This window comes from Lasioglossum baleicum, chromosome 7, assembly GCF_051020765.1.
Source record: "Lasioglossum baleicum chromosome 7, iyLasBale1, whole genome shotgun sequence".
Taxonomy (NCBI): Eukaryota; Metazoa; Arthropoda; class Insecta; order Hymenoptera; family Halictidae; genus Lasioglossum; species Lasioglossum baleicum.
Window position 1 is genome coordinate 556699 of NC_134935.1, and position 17568 is coordinate 574266.

Below are 17568 nucleotides of genomic sequence, written 5' to 3' on the forward strand. Positions count from 1 at the left end.
CAACTTTTCTCGCGCATGCGCGACACAGGGCGGGTTGCATCAATGTGGCAGTACTTTGCAAATGCGTAGCAGTCTCCCTTGTTACCGACAAAAGTATAATAAGTTAATAAATAAGACCTTTGAGGGCGATTGCTGCCTAGATTGACCTTTATCTGGCGTTTTTGACTACTGAAAAACCCGTGTTTCTATAGTCACGCAATGAGAACGCGAATCCCGCACCCTTGCAATCTTGCAAATCGGCTGAATCCTAGCCCGGCCGGCAGGACCTGGGCTTAGAGCCCTCGGCAGGTGAAAATCGCGCCCTTTTGTGCACAGGTGCCAGGCTGAAACCGAGCCGGTGTGCCGTCGGGGATGCTTTCGAAATTTCGGTAACGTGGAAACCGGAGGAACGCGTCGGCGTAGATCAGTCGAGCAGGTAGTTCACACGGACAGAGTAGAGGTACGCTTGTTGTGTAGCGCGCGTGCAATCGAACAGGCACCAACACGGGCAAGCGCGGTCGGCACAGACACAGATCGGCACCTCACCGGCCGCTCACGGATACGACGATACGTCAGGGAAGGGGAAACTGCCGTTGAGTTTTCAGCAGTTTTCAGTTGTTTTCTCAACAGTTCTCAAGTGTTCTCAAGTCTCTCAAGTTCTCGTTCGCTTAGCTCGGTCGTAATTGGTCGTAAATGTCGTAATATCTGTGGTTGTCAGGAGGACGCCGCATGTCACACACTTTCACTTTCGAGATATTGTCGTTTAATGTTTTGATCACGAATGCTTTGACAAGGACATTGGTTAAATTGTATTATTTTTTCGAGCCTTTTGAATTTATTTTCATCACGTTTTTCTGGTAAATACCTAATCCTAAATACACTATAAATTCAATAAATGCATAAACTGAAATTTTTTGTGGTTACACGTTACACTCGCGAGTGCGGTCTGCGTTCCGGCATTTGACTATTTGACTATTAGATTGACTTGCTTGGATTATGTGATTACGTGGATTACTTGGATTACGTGCACTACGTGGAAGGAAGGAAGAAAGGAAGGTATTTGTACATATTTATATTGGTTGATCGGTTTCATTTTGCTCAAATGTCTCCCAGAATCTTCGCGTGAAAAAGCGTGAGAACGCTTGTCGGCACACCACGCGACAGTGCCATGTGCCATCACGTATGAGGTGCTACGGGGCGAGTATGTTCACTTCAATGTAGAGTCCAAAATAGTAAATTGTTTATTTCTTTATCACTTTTTAACTTCCCGATTTTATAGGGAAGTTATTGTAATGACCCCGAAAATCGAAAATCGATTTTTTAGCAGATCTTCACGTTTCATGGTCATTGCAGTCATTTTAGACTATTTTCAGCAAAATGTTCGTATGTGTGTGTGGGTGCGTATGTCTGTTTCTATGGTATCAAATTTTTCGTTAACGTTTTCTGAAAAAGTAACAACGCGATCAGAATGATGAATGATGCAATCGATGTGCCTGATTAGATTTTGGTCCATATTGGTCAAGCAGTTTTTTAGATTTTTAGTTTTTTTCGAAAGGAGTTGATTCTACAATGCAATTTATACGAGAGAATGGAAAGTTCCCACCGAAGAAACAAACGTAATTACACAAAAAATTTTTTTTCATTTTTTTAAATTAAAAAAAATTTTTTTAGTTAAAAAAAAATTTTTTTTTGTACCTTACGCTAATGTTTCCGCTTACAATAATCGAAAATTATCCCAATGCAAGAGTGAGTTAATCATCTCTACTCCCAAGAATACATTTTCAAAGAATATCGATGAAAGAACAAAAAAAATTTATATTACAATCTTTAAAAAAACAATCGTTTCCAAACGAATTATTAACTGAGATTAAATTGAAAATTAATATAAACTATATGATAATTATTAATAACATTGATGTTGAAAACGGATTGGTTAATGGAGCACACACACACACACATGCGGAATATTAAAATTTATTACTTTTCAAGAAAATACTAAAATTTCGTCTATATTGTGGTTAGATTTTCAATTGGCCAGAGTAGGAGTGAAAGTAAGAACTCGTTATCGTGATTATATGAAAAGTGCAAATATTGATCAAAATTTAACACCAATACTAAAAATCTCGAATCATGTAAATATGTCGAGTGGGGAAAAATATCAAATCACACGTAGTCAATTTCCAGTGGTTCCTGCTGACGCGATTACGATTCATAAAAGTCAGGGACAAACATACGAGAAAAGTATGTCTGGATTTTAAAAAATCAGAAAGGCGAACTTTACAAATGTTGTATGTAGCACTGAGCAGAGTTTCAAAATTGAGCGCGGTTTATATATTTTGGGACAATTTAAATTAACAGTATCGAACAAAACCAAGATCAATACTGCAAACCCGGATAATGAGGAGTTGTATCGTTTGCGAAAAATTAATTAAGACAATTTATTTTGCAACATTAGTATGCTATAACAAGGAACCAAGCGAGCAACGAGCCTACGATGTTCGTTTAATGCGACGCCATATAGCAAACATCTTGATAAGTAGAAAACTATTTATTTCCCTGAAAACGTATAATCTTCTTAAAACGTACTAAAAATAATGATAATAATATACTGCAACTAACGAATCGGGAAGTTCTTTGTGTGGCTCGTGGAGAGTCACACACCAAATAAAAAAAAACATTAATAGCTGCAGGCCCTACTAGCCATGCGTACCACTAACCCTCTCGCAAGAGCAGTCCTACCCGCGAGCGAGCGAAGCGAGCGAGCAAATACAAACCCTACTCGCGAGCGAGCGAAGCGAGCGAGCAACAATAACCCTCTAGTTTTTATCACTTTATCACTCTCTCTTTTCATTATCATTATTATCATTTATCACTTTAGACAAATCCAACACAATTCAGCTTTGACCCATTCAGATTAGAATTAGCTTAACAATATTCTAAATCGGCAAAATGATGGCTAAAACCAATTCAGTAAGGCAAGTATTTAATCTTCTTCACTTGCTTCTCATCATGGAATTTTTTCATTTCTGGTAGTACATTCTTTTGTTTGTCGTTCAACTTTAACCGATTTTTTATTAATATCATTGCAATATTTGAATCAGTTAGATATATTAGTTAATGAAAAACATCAGAAGACCTTTTGTAATTGTAGCACCAGAAATTAGAAAATTCGTTGAGATGAGAAATAAGCGAAGAAGATTAAATACTCACATTTACTCACTGTGTAATTGAAAATCTAATTTACAGAACTGAGGAAAAATATAATGTGCTATCCAGGGCAGGAGGAGAAGGAAGCTGCGGTAACCGGGGAAGAGGAAGACCTCTAATTTTTCGCGTGGTACGTATATCTAATTATGCCATTCAACGCACATACATATATTGTACATTACTGATTTTCTTTGTATTTTTGAGGTATCCCGCCTATGCCAGAACGTGCTACGGGCCACAAGTTTGGGGAAGCAGAGGCAACAACGTGTAATAATCACAATATATACAGGGTGAGTCACCTAACGTTTGTACCTCAAATATCTTTGTTGTTTCTAAAGATACGTAAAATATGGTAAGGACAAAGTTAAATGGTACAATGGGGCTGACACGATGCCAAAAAAAATTTTGTTTTATGTCATTTTTTTTAGAGATATCAAGGTCATCTTGACTTTTTTAAATGGTATGAGTGTTGGCTATTCTACTTCTTTATAAAGAAAAGACTCCAGGGGAATTGCTTTTTCTCCACACCATATTTAATATAAACTCTATTAATAACAACAATATATTGAACACCTAAACATATTGCACACGGCAGTAACACACACTCTCTCGAGTCTCTTTTCAATCATGTACACTCTACACACTCTAGGACATTCGCCACCACAGCGCTCATACCTCTCCATCACACAGTCGGTAACGTAGGGATTCGATTACCCACTACAACACACTCCCTTAATCGCATCCCTATTCTATAGCATCCCGTGTACACTCTTCTTCACAATCATACACACACTTCTTAGGATACTAATACATCTCTATGTTGCACAAACTTGTTATTGCCTAACGCTTTCGTAAAAATATCCGCAGGTTGTTTCGCAGTTTCACAATATTTAATTTCAATTTTGTTCTCCGCAATTTTTTCTTTTACAAAATGATACCTCACGTCTATATGCTTCGATCTTTTATTGAATATTCCATTTTTCGCAATCTGTATTGCAGTCTGATTATCCACCTGTAATTCAATCTGCAACCTAGTATTTAAAAGTTCTTCAATTACATTTTTTATGTAGACTACTTCCTTGCAACAGTCTGCTACTGCTATGAATTCAGCCTCAGTGCTGGACAACGCTACTACAGGCTGTTTCTTCGAACACCATCTTATAGGTGCCCCACAGAATTTTATCATGTACCCAGATGTACTTTTCCTTGTCTCCGGATCACCTGCGTAATCTGCGTCACAAAAACCTGTTATCTTATTTGTTCCCTCATCATTTAAATACGTTATCCCCAAATTCTTTTTACCCTGCAAATACCTAAGCGTTCTCTTTACATTAACAATATCTGTATTCGATGGTTTTTCAGTACGTCTACTGCTATAGTTTACCGCATAACTCAGATCAGGCCTTGTCTTGTTGGCCAAATACAATAGACTTCCTATTGCCTCCCGAAAATTGAAAGGTCTTACCTTACTTTCCGATGTATCTCCACCTTCATTTCCCAGCATCGGTGTACTTACAGGTTTTGCATCCTTCATTCCATACGTCTCAAGAATCTTTTCTGAATACCCCTTCTGTGTGATTCTTATTCCTTCCTTTACTCTCTGCATCTCTATCCCTAGAAAGCTTGTAGGTTCTTCTTCTATCTTCAACTCAAAAACCTGAGACAATTCTTTCAGTAACGCTCTAATTTCTTCTAAATTTTCTCCCACTATTATTCCATCGTCTACGTAAAGAGCCAGTATTATTGAGCTCTTTTCTTTTTTAAACAAACATCTCTCTCCACTCAAATGCTTTAAACCTTTCTTCACGAGCACCTCAGTGAACTTCTTGTTCCATTGTACCGGTGCTTGTTTCAAGCCATACAACGTTTTCCTTAAAACTTGCAGATTTTATAGGTTAACAAACCATAGTCGCGATATCTCTCTGGAAGTCTCCTATTCCTTTTGTGCCTCCCTGAATTTTTCTCTTGCTCATTTTCAAGCTCATTTTCCTTTTTCGTGTTTCCATCTTCGGATAGCTCATTCCCTAATTCCAAATCGTCTATAGCATCTTCATAATCGGATAGCTTATTCCTTGATTCCAAGTCGTCTACAGCGTCTTTATACGCTTCCTCTTCTTCCTGTTGTTCTTCTCTTTCTACTTCCTTTATCTCGTTTTTCGTGTCACTCTCTTCTTGATCAGCAATAATATCAAAGATATTCAGTTTCCTAGCTTCTACTTCAACAGTTTGATTTTTTTCAAAAATCACATCTCTCGATAAGATTATTCTTCTCCTATTCTCATCCCACAGTCTGTAAGAGTTTTGTCCATATCCCACAAATCTGTACGTGTCACATCGCCTTTCTAATTTCTTAAGATTTCCTAACCTCTTTGCATACGCAGTATTGCCAAACCTTTGCAAATTTCTTAGATCCGGCTTCCTGCCATTCCACAGCTCGTAGCTTGTGCTTTCTACTGCTTTACTGGGACTCCTATTTTGTAGGTACGCAGCAACCAGTACTGCTTCTCCCCACATCTCTTTTTTCAGTTTGCTGTCAAACAGTAATGCTCTTGCTTCATCCATAAGGGTTCGATTTAGGCGTTCTGCTTTTCCATTTAGTTGGGGTGTGTAAGGAGTTGTATAATCCAATACTATTCCTTTGGATCTGCACCAATTCTTCACCTCTCTGCTTGTGTATTCTCCTCCATTGTCACACCTCAGTTTATGTAGTTTGAGGTTCCATTTTGCCTCAGCCGCCATGACATACTCCTTCAAATTTTCTAACACATCGCTCTTCGAATCAAGAAGGTATACCATTATGAAGTTCGTATAATCATCAATAACAGTCATAAAGTACCTCTTTCCATTCCAAATCATCTCATCCACTGGACCACACACATCTGTGTGTATCAATTCAAGAGGTCTTTTTGCACGCGCTCTTGATTCTTCAAAAGATGTTCTCGACTGCTTCGCTTCTAAGCATATTTTGCACGTCTCAATATTTACATTTAGATCTTCCTTTAATAGAGGTATTCCAGTCACTTTTCCTAATAGTTCCTTCATATTTCCATAGCTCAAATGGCCTAACCTTCTATGCCATTCCTGCAATTTTCCTTGCTCTTTCGTTAGAAATGCTTCATGTCCTCTGCGCTTCCCTGAACTTTGTACATAATACAGTCCACTCTCGCTCTTTTGTCCTTTTATGATTTCCTTTCCATTCTTGTATACTATCACATCATTCTTCCTGAATACAACTTCCCCTTCTCTCCGCGTTATCGCATCAACCGAAAGCAGATTTTGTCTCAACTCAGGCACAAAAAGCACATTTTTCAGTTCGCACCTTCCAAAATCTATTTTTCCCCTTGCTATTGCCTTCATTGATACATTCTTCTTCGCAGAGCTCACTACAGTCTCCATTTCTTCCCACTCTTCTAGGCAGCTCTTATCGTTTACTATATGACTCGTCGTACCTGAGTCCAAAACCCACATCCTCGTATCAGTCCCCGCTGTTAAAAAACTTACTTTCTCAGGGTCTTGCTTCGCCCCCCTTTCGTTTTGATGCTTGTGAAAACATTCCTTCTCCAAATGATTCCTCCTGTTGCATATTCTACACGGAGGGTATACATTTCGTTGTTCCTCCCTCTTCTACCTACAATCTTTAGCAAAATGCCCCATTTTTCCACAATTAAAGCATTTGACATCTTTACCTTTTCTGTCTTCTCGCTGTGAGCTATTTCTGCACACATTCGCTAAGTGTCCTGAGGAGTTACACTTAAAGCATTTCCTTTCTAACGCTCTAAAGGCTACCGCTTCTGTCTGATCATTCTTGTGTTTTACCTCCTCCATGAGTAATGTAGCCGTAAGATTATCCAGTGTTTTCTCCTCCTTCGGTGTCAATTCCCATGCACTGGCAAAAAATCTGTACTTTTCTTGTTGTGGTTTGGTTTATTAACCATTAGTTTTCACAGCAATTAAGGATTCCAATGGATAATAAACTATATATATTTGGTAGTAGTAATACTGATGCTAGAGGTACATGGCACAACCAACAACAAGATCGGCGCGACTCGCACACAAGCGCGTCTCTACCGTTCGCACATAGGTGGCGCGACCCGAACGCTTATAAATGACAAAAGGGCGCAATATATGAAACGATTCATATTCAGTATACTTTAACACTCCCACTTTTCATGCATTCTCACGTTCAGCCTCTTAAGGTGGTTCGGAACCCACCATAAACAGTAGGTCCCGCTGAAAAGGCGATGGTGAGAGTGGAAAAAGGAGAGGATTGGTAAATGAATTTGAAACCCTGAGGGGACCAAATATCATGTCCATACCCCATACCCATACGTTCAGTCTCTTTACTCTATGCATGAAACATACACACATATAGGACACGCTTTAACACTCCCACTTTTCATGCACTCTCTCTCCTTCAGTCTTTTGCTCTATCTCATCTTCAGACTTAAAGTTACAGTTCTTTGGTACAACATTTAGCAGATTGCGAATATAAGAAAACTGTTCTCTCAACAAAGCTTTTGTCAGAATATCAGCCTGCTGATTTTTAGAAGACACATACTCTAGATCGAATAAGCCTTCACGCATCTTATCTAACGCAAAATGATATCTAACGTCTATGTGCTTCGTTCGCTTGTTGAACTCCGCATTATTCAAAAGTTTTATTGCACTCATATTATCTAAGAGAAGTTTCGGTTTCGCAGCCTTCTTTGTGACAATCTCGTGGATTAAACGTTCCAACCAAACTAGCTGCTTAATGGCCTGTGCCGCCGCAATAAATTCGGACTCAGTTGTGGAAAGCGCGACAACCTTCTGTTTTTGGGAACACCATGACACAGTGCTCTCTCCCAACTTGAACACGTAGCCGGAGGTTGATTTTCGCGTTTCAACGTCACCCGCATAATCCGCGTCGCTAAATGCTAGTAAATTCAAATTCGCGCCTGCTTCGAAGTACAGTCCATAATCGTACGTTCCTTTCAGGTACTTTAAAATTCTTTTAACCGCGTTCCAATGAATCTTGTCCGGCGATTCTAGGTGTTGACTCACAGAGCTAATCGCGAAAGCGATATCTGGTCTTGTACCCACAGCCAGGTACATCAGAGATCCGATCGCCTCTCTGTAAGGCGCTTTCATTTCCCCAGACTGTTGTTTGCCGTGCACCAGGATACTGAGCTCCTGATGCTTGTCCATGGGAACCGCCACTGGATTCGCTCCCTCCATACAGAATCTTTCCAATACTTTTCGAGCGTATCCAGATTGGTGAAGGAAAATAGAGCCATCAGTGGTCCGCTCGATCTGAAAACCTAGAAACAAACTAAGATCTCCGGTTGTTACCTCAAATTCCTTCCTCAGATGGGAAAGCAAATCGTCTGCAATTGCCCTGTTCGTTGCCGCTATCAATCCATCGTCTATGTACACTGCCAAAATTAGCGTCCTGTCATTATTTACAAAGTCGCATGGGTCCGACCTCGTTGCTTCCAGGTCGAACCGCTTCAGAAGGCTGGTGGAACGCTCATTCCAACACCTGGAGGCCTGCTTCAGACCGTACAGACCCCTATTAAGTCGGCAGATGTTGCCCGTTCCATCTTCATAACCTTCTGGTTGCGACATGAAGACACTCTCCTGCAAAATACCATGAAGAAACGCTGTCTTTATGTCGAATTGCTGCAACGCCATTCCCTCAGACGCCGCCAGAGCCAGCATTACGCGAATGGAATCGAAGGTGACCACTGGACTGTAGGTCTCATGGTAGTCCACACCATGTTTTTGAGAGTAGCCCTTAACCACCAGTCTGGCTTTAAACCTCTCGACCCTTCCATTCGGTCTCCTTTTCAATTTGTACACCCAACGGTTCCCTATTGGGTTGCATTCCTCGTGGCGATCCACAATGTCCCACGTATTGTTGCTTCTAAGAGACTCGATCTCTTCATCCATGGCTCTTTTCCATTGAGCAGCATGCGGTCCCGTTGTTGCTTCACGGTAGTCTTGAGGCTCTTCAGCCTCTGCCAGAAAGGTAACGGCATCCGGGTCGATATCATCGTCGTACCTGAGCGGTCTTCTGATCAGATTTCTGTCTCTCAAGACTCTGCTCGGATTAGACGGTTCCAGCTGTTGCACCCTAGGCTCCGGACGCTCAGGCTCAAGAGGTCGAATCGGACTCGCATCATCGGGTTGCACTTCATCCGTTGAGTTGTAGTGAACACAAGGCCGGACAGCTTCCTGCTGACGACTTTGCAGCTCAATCGTTCGAACTTCCTGATCTAAATTTATAAGTTGCATAACATCATCTCCCCGGGCTTCACTCGATGAACCATTGAAGCTGTCACTCTCATCAAAATACACGTCTCGCTTCACTTCTATTTTATCGGTTTCAGGAAACCAGATTTTGAAGCCTTTAGTGTCTTCATGATAACCGACGAAATATCCTTTGACTGCCTTGCTATCGAGCTTTCTGCGTTTCCCCTTAGGCACATGTACATATGCAGCTGCTCCAAAAATTATTAACTTGTCGAATTTGGCCCTTCGACCATGCCACAGTTCATAGGGAGTTTTATGATTTTGAGAGCTCGTACCTGTGCGATTGAGGATGTACACCGCTGTATTGACACCCTCCGCCCACAGCTTCAATGGCAGATTTCCAGCATGCAGCATCGTTCTCATGGATTCAACTATTGTGCGGTTCTCCCTCTCGGCCGAGCCATTCTGCTCGGGGGTGTAGGCCACCGTCTTTTGGTGTTGAATTCCCTCACTCCTGAGCATCTTCTGGACGGTCGAGTTGACAAACTCCAGTCCATTGTCAGTGCGCAGAGACCTTATATTTCTGCCAAAAAGATTCCTTGACTTTACTATGTAATCCTTTATTCGTTCTGCAACCTCGCCCTTGGACTTGAGAAAGTAAACAGTCTTATAATGGGAAAAATCGTCCTTGATTAGGAGAAAATAGCGTGATCCGTTTATGGAATTCGTTTGAAATGGTCCACAAAGATCTGCGTGTACCAGCTCACCAGAAGTTTGCGATCCCAAGTCATCTTCCTCACGCTTCGGAAAAGGTAGTCCGTGCGCCTTACCATGAACGCATGCCTTACAAAAGAAATTGTCCTGCCCTTGCACGCAGACTCCCTCAGTCCTCAAGTACTGTTTCACACGGTGAGTATTCTGATGAGCAAGTCTCTCATGCCAGACCCGAAGATCAACCTTGGAGGCGAAATTGGTTTCCATCTTACTGTTATCAGAAACAAGTATCTTAAACTGCATCTCGCACAGCTTGTGCCTTCGTACTCCCACTGCAACTACAACCCCATTCTTCTCGAATCGACAGCCTTCAGCAGTTGAAATTTGTACTAAGCCCTTGTCCAATGCTGTTCCGGCTGAAAACAAGTTGCATCTTAAGTCGGGTACGAAAAGAGCCTGTGATAGATGTTTCTCCGTCCAATCCACTCCATCGAAGGCCAAGATGTTTATGTCTCCTCTTCCCAAGGCGCGCACAGATTCATTTTTCTTTCCAACATTTACCGGCTGAGGTTGACTAAAGTACTTGAGGTTAACAAAATACTGTTTTTTATTACACATGTGGTCCGTTGCCCCTGAGTCAAGATACCAGGCTTCCGTGTCGCACTGCGATTGATCCAAACACATCGCTGCCTGTGTAATTAAGGCTTGTCCTCTGGACATATCATTATTGTTCAGTTCGCTCACCTTGTTTGCCCTACAGCCCCGTGCCCAGTGACCTGGCTTCCCACACTTATGGCAGACATCTACGCTTTTCTTTTTGGTTACGGTAGCTTCCCTGGAGGAATGTTGGACCTGCTTCTTTTGGTACCGGTTCCTGAATGGCTTCATTGCTGCCAGTGCCTCACTCACCTCGCCTTCCTGCGCCAAATGTCTGGACTCCTCGGCGAGGAGCCTTTCAACTAAATTGGAAAGCTTGCGGTCATCCGGTGCTGTGGACTGCCATGCCGTAATGAAGTGACCGTACGACGCCGGCAAGGTCATGAATATTTTGGTTACTATCATGGATTCCGCTACCGGTTCACCCAGAGCTTGCAGACGATGCGCCACGTCCTTCAGTTTCGCAATATGAGAGGCCATACTGTCCCTGACATCTTTCGTCATTTGATACCACTTTTGTTGCAGCATGTGAATGCTCGTCTCTGATTTCTGCTCGTACAGAGTATGTAAAGCATTCCACATGCCGCTTGCAGTGGTACGATGCATAACAAAAACCAACTGTGAATCTGAAACTGTTGTTGCAATAAGCCTTTGTGCAGCATTGTCCTTCCTGACCCAGTCAAGGAGAGACTGGCGTTGTGCCGCCGTTGCAACCTGTGGAACCTCTGGTTTAGGGAGTTCCCCGTTTGTTACCTCCATGGCATCTTTGTCCCTTAGTAAGACAGACACTTGGAATTTCCATTGTGCCCAATTCTCAGCACCCTTCAGCTTAGTTATCTTCGTCAACTCGGATTCCATCGTTGGTTAGTCTTTACACTATTGCACACGCGGCCGGTCTAACCTCCAAATCAAAACCGAGGGATAAGTTCTGTTTTACGATAAAAAAACTGTAATCCGACAAAAACTACTATTCCCACACGTATACTGGGCCCATAAGCTGTTGTGGTTTGGGTTATTAACCATTAGTTTTCACAGCAATTAAGGATTCCAATGGATAATAAACTATATATATTTGGTAGTAGTAATACTGATGCTAGAGGTACATGGCACAACCAACAACAAGATCGGCGCGACTCGCACACAAGCGCGTCTCTACCGTTCGCACATAGGTGGCGCGACCCGAACGCTTATAAATGACAAAAGGGCGCAATATATGAAACGATTCATATTCAGTATACTTTAACATTTCTGGTAACGTGGTCAAAATTTTCATCATCAGCATCTTTTCCTCTATCTCACAGTCCAAAGTCTGTAACTTAGAAACAACATTTTTCAGATGCGCAACATGTGATGCCATGTCACCATTAACCTTGAATTTGTATGTAAACAATTCTTCCATCAGCGAGCATTTTCGTTGTTCTGTATCCCTCTCATATATCATATTTAATCTATCCCACATGTCCTTACTTCTGGTACATTGTATAATGTGCATTAATGGCTGATCTTCTATAGTCGCCACTATTAAATTTTGTGCTTTCGCATCCGCTTTTAACCATTCTTGCAGATCTTCTTGAACCTTCGGTGGATTACAAAATAAATGCTGATACCGACCTCTCGATTTTAACGCCATGGTTAGACGAAATTTCCAAATCTGGAATCCTTCCGCATCCTTCAATTTTCCAATGCTTCCAACATCATCTAAGTTGTTCTTTGTTGCCATCATTCTTCTCTAATACCTCTTTGCTTTATTTTTATTAAAAACCAACTCTTTATTTTTCTTTTTCCAGTAAGATAGATTTCCATCAAACATAACCCTACTTTCCAACACGTGCTATTCACCTGGAATCTGCTTTGGGCCCATAACCTGTTGGCTATTCTACTTCTTTATAAAGAAAAGACTCCAGGGGAATTGCTTTTTCTCCACACCATATTTAATATAAACTCTATTAATAACTACAATATATTGAACACCTAAACATATTGCACACGGCAGTACCACACACTCTCTCGAGTCTCTTTTCAATCATGTACACTCTACACACTCTAGGACATTCGCCACCACAGCGCTCATACCTCTCCATCACACAGTCGGTAACGTAGGGATTCGATTACCCACTACAACAATGAGGTATTTTTTAATACATCAATCGATCCAGCTGGACATATTTCATTTCTAGTTACTGCCTCCAGCGGGGATTTGCTGACTCTAAACAGACCCAGAGAGTTTGAAAGAAGACAGCAGGAAGCGGAGCCAAGAAGTTGCAGCAGTCGGAAATAAGAAGCAAATGTACTTAAAATCTTGTTATGTTCGTAAATGTCCGTATAATCTTGTAAAATCTTGTTTGTTACATATACCAAATGCAAAAAAATCATAAAATAAATGAAATTTTAAATAAATGTTGTTCCTTCTTTAAACGTTCACAAAATGGCCGAATGTCCGCAGAACGGTACTTTCGAACAGTCTAAAAACCGTCTAGGTACGTCGCCACCGTACGTTCTCAGGATAGTCTACTTGGTAACATGACCATTCAGAGGCTGTTGAATAGGATGTTTCTAGCCCCTTACTAGGATATTCTGGACGTTTTCTGAACGTCTCGAACGTCCGAAGCAGACCTCCCATGGACGTACATAGGATAGTCCTGTGCTCATTGGGTGTACATAGGTTAGTACTCTTTTATAACGAATGTCCAGCTGCATCGATTGATGTATTAAAAAATACCTCATTCCATTTAAAAAAGTCAAGATGACCTTGATATCTCTAAAAAAATGACATAAAAACAACAATTTTTTAGCATCGTGTCAGCCCCATTGTACCATTCAACTTTGTCTTTACCATATTTTACGTATCTTTCGAAACAACAAAGATATTTGAGGTGCAAACGTTAGGTGACTCACTCTGTAGATTTAGGTCCATGTAAAGGTTGTAAATTTTTGTAATTTCCAATAATAAAGCATAGTAATAATAAAAAATTATAATATTTATTATTCCTCGTGTGTCATTGTCCCTATCACAGTCCCTATGTCTTCACCAACTCCCCCTGCGGCGTATTAAAAAATAAAAAAATATAAATTTTCTTTTCCCTTATACGACGAGAATTTTTTTGCATAAAGACCCGTTAAGAGGGAAGAAGTAACATTCAATTTAGTTTCTATCTCTTGCAATCGATGCAGACAATTTTTATGTTGCATAAAGTCTAGGAAGTCTAATACACACAAGCAGTCTAGGAATACTACAATAAATAAAATCTATCATTTAATTTTCCCGCCTTGAATGCGTACAAAATAAGTAAAAAGGAAGAGTTAGTGCGGCTGTGCTGCCCTCTTACAACGGCCCGATCGTTAAACTGGACACGATATCCCGGATTGTGGCAACGACATCATGTGCCAAGATCGTGTCCAGGGAACACTACGAGCCCTCACGCGCATTTGTGGCCTGGACAGAATCAAGGATTTTGGCTGTCTGGGATGTCATCGTTGTATGTTTTTGCTAAAAATTTAGTGTATTTTTTCCACTTGGTGGCTTTGTAATTAAATTTGAGATGGAGTGTGCTAGGGTCAAGAAAAGGAAGGGTAAAGTTAGGAAGATCAAATACAAGAGATAATGCAAGATGATCACTATCATAGGGTAGAGTGCTGGCTTTACCGAGATCGTTATTGGATAGATTTAGTCTAGAATCAGCAAGACGGATGTCGAGGTAAGATGACGATGGTTTGAATGTAGGAATAGAAGAAGGAATGATTTTAAGTCTATACATGAGGTCAGTTTTGTTTTCCCATTTTTTAAAATATTTGCCTCTTTGGTTATCGATACTATCCCCCCACTCTATACGTCTGGTGTTGAGGTCTCCAGCAATAATATAGTAATTTTTTTCATTTTAAAGATTGAGGCATTTAAACAGGTTGTCGAGTTCATTTATAAAGAGTGATCGATTATTGTTAGTAGCATATATACTTATAATAAAAATTTTGCTATTGTCATTTAAATTAATTTTTATGATGGAAAATTCGAGTATTTGATTAGGAGAAGATGATGGAAAGCTGATCTGTTCAAAATTGATATTGTTTTTTATGATAATAGCAGTGCCTCCTCCTTGTTTAGAATTTGGTCTATCTTTCCGGATGATGGAGTAATTTTTTAGTTTTAAATTATGAGATGGATTTAGCTTAGTTTCAGAGAGAAGGACAATATCATGATCATGCAAATTAAGAAACTGGATAAGTTCTAATCTACGATAATGAGCTATAATGGAATTAACATTAATTGCTGCTATCTTTAGTTGAAGTCGTTGATTTGTACTATACATTATGTTTGTCAAATAGAGAGTTTAAAATGAATTCAATATTTTCAGAGTTTGTAGCTACCTGTGATGCTAAATTTTGAAACTGTGACGTAATTAGGGCCGTAATGTCTTTTTTGAATTCTTCCATCCAATTGGTTGGGTGTTCGTTGAGGAGGATTTCTTTATTTGGATGGTGGTTGGTCCGAGTTGTATCTTCGAATTGACTGTGTATAAGCGTCTTTTGGAGTTCCGGGGGATTGATAGGTAGATGAGGACTTGCATTTCTTTTTGTCATTTGGGCAAAAGATATATCTTTGGAGATTAAAGGGGCAATTCTGTTGATTCTTCCTTGAGTAATTATTGTGCGTTTTAATTGGGTTTCCTTTTTGTGTTTGATTGCAAATTTTATATATTGTGACGTGGCAGATTCCGCCTACGTCACTCCGAACCTTAAGCGAAAGACCGGGTCACTGGAAAGCGGCATAATAACGAAACGGTTATAACGAGCGCTCTCCCTGGGACATCCGAACGCCCGAAGAATAGAATTATCGCCTTTGAATGTCGCGCCGCCGGGCGCGACAAGAGTTTTCAGGAACCACCGAAATCGGCGAGGAGCCCGATACCTGTCTCCGGCCGCCGATTGGCGGAAGGCCGCAAGCGAAGACGCTCGGAACACCAATCACAGGGCGACGCTGGCGAGGAAGACGGCGAGGATTGGACCGAGCCCGGATCTGTCAACCCGGAGAAAGCGGCGAGGCTGTTAAACATAAGGACGATCAGCAGTCCACCCTCGTCGACGTCTCATCCGGAAAATGCCATGAGAGCTACACCGGAACGGCTCGGATCCATGGATGCCGACTCACCGCCTTATATCGGCCGGGCTTCGGAAAAATAGAAAATACCGAAGGCCCGGGCCGACATGTCATCGAGTCGTCCCTGCGCCCAGAAACAACGTGATTGGCCCGAGCGTCGCCGAAGACGAGAGTGGGGGGAAAACTCGCTTCCGCGTTCCGAACCATCTCGAACTGGGCCACTGGGTCGAAGGACTACTTACGGGTAACACGTGCGAACCTTTAGACCGCGATATAACCAAGTAATTTTGCGACAGCCGCCATCCCAGCGATATTGGTAAGTGCCGGTCAGGCTTTATTTCGATATCTTTTGTGACCAGTTCGTGTTGGTTCGGGGACGTTATTTGAGTTCGCGAAAGTTCGTACCGCGGTGTACCGCGTGTTTCCCCGCGTTCACCGTTGACCAGGAGTCGCTCTCCTGAGAGGCTCGCGAGGCCGCGGATCGTGTGTCGCCGAATCCTCGTGCACGAGCTATTCGGGACCCACGATATTCGCCCGGTAATTCTTCGGGTTGCCCTCGGATCGTTCCTCGGGAGGATAATGCGCCGTATTCGTTTCGTGTCGTTCACCGTTCGCCCGTTTCGCCCAGTCTCGAATTAGGAACGCGTACGTCACCGGAGCTCGGTCGAATTCGTGCCCTCGTGGCTTGTAAATTCACGCGAAGTCCTGTGACGACCGAGCTCGACGCGATAGAAGTTATTCCGCGCGATCGGCCGAACAGCCGCCGTCACTTTCGTGTTCGCGCCGGCAAAGCTATTGACTACCGCCGGCAACGGCCGGCGGATTGTATGACCATCTCGTTTTAATAAACGACTATATTTTGCCCGAGATCAACAGAGTAGCTTCATTTACCGTGAGAAACGTTCTCGTCGCGGGGAATGCCCCGTTCCTTTCCTCACGTGGTTCCCTGGACCCATTCGCGGCCGTCACCGGCCTAAACGATGTTCGCAGATTCGACGTCGTTTTGAGAACCGATCGAATCGTTCGAGAGTTCGCGTGGTACGGTATAGTACCTGGCGCCCGTTCACTTCGTGTCCAAATTTGTCGTTCCGTTCGAATCTGCGAAGATCTTTTATCTCGAGAGGACCACGTGTCGCGCGACCGAGCGTGGCCCGGTCGCAAGGCCATAATTTCTCGAAGGCGGTTATCTCTCGGTTCGCCGGGAAATAAACGCCGTGACAAATTGGCGCCCGAACATTGCGGAAATCTCGCCGTAAAAAGCGATTTGAGATAGGCTTTTTAAAAAAGAGACGCGTGAGGAAGTTCGAGGCTCTCACGGGAAAATTCTAATTTCGAAGGCGAAACGTGTGAATTTGAATCGGGCGAACGAAACGGTCGCGTAGTAGAGAAACACGACCCGTCCTTGAGCGGTACTTTCTTTGTCTCGCTCGAACCAACGAACCAACACCTCGTAAACACAGCAACAGGCTGTTGAAAAGATATTACGGTGTCACGTCGTATTTACAACAGCCTGTTCTCTGTTCAAGGTCTTCTACGAGGGTCTTTGTTCATTATATTTTCGAATTTCGTGTGCCATTCCGCCGTTACAATATACCGGGTGTACAAAATTTATTTTCAGGATTCAGGGTCAGAAAAGGAAACGTGATCGCGCGTACTCTCGACGCAATTGCACACAGTGTACTAAT

General features: G+C 42.1%; 1 long non-coding RNA gene across 1 annotated transcript; it reads left to right on the forward strand.

Annotated features, from left to right (window-relative positions):
• Positions 1 to 439: 439 nt before the first annotated feature.
• LOC143210567 (uncharacterized) lies at positions 440 to 13147 on the forward strand. Its single transcript, XR_013009283.1, has 4 exons — positions 440 to 1035; positions 3226 to 3316; positions 3391 to 3476; positions 12969 to 13147. It is a non-coding gene; the product is annotated as an uncharacterized LOC143210567 (long non-coding RNA).
• The last annotated feature ends 4421 nt before the right edge of the window (positions 13148 to 17568 follow it).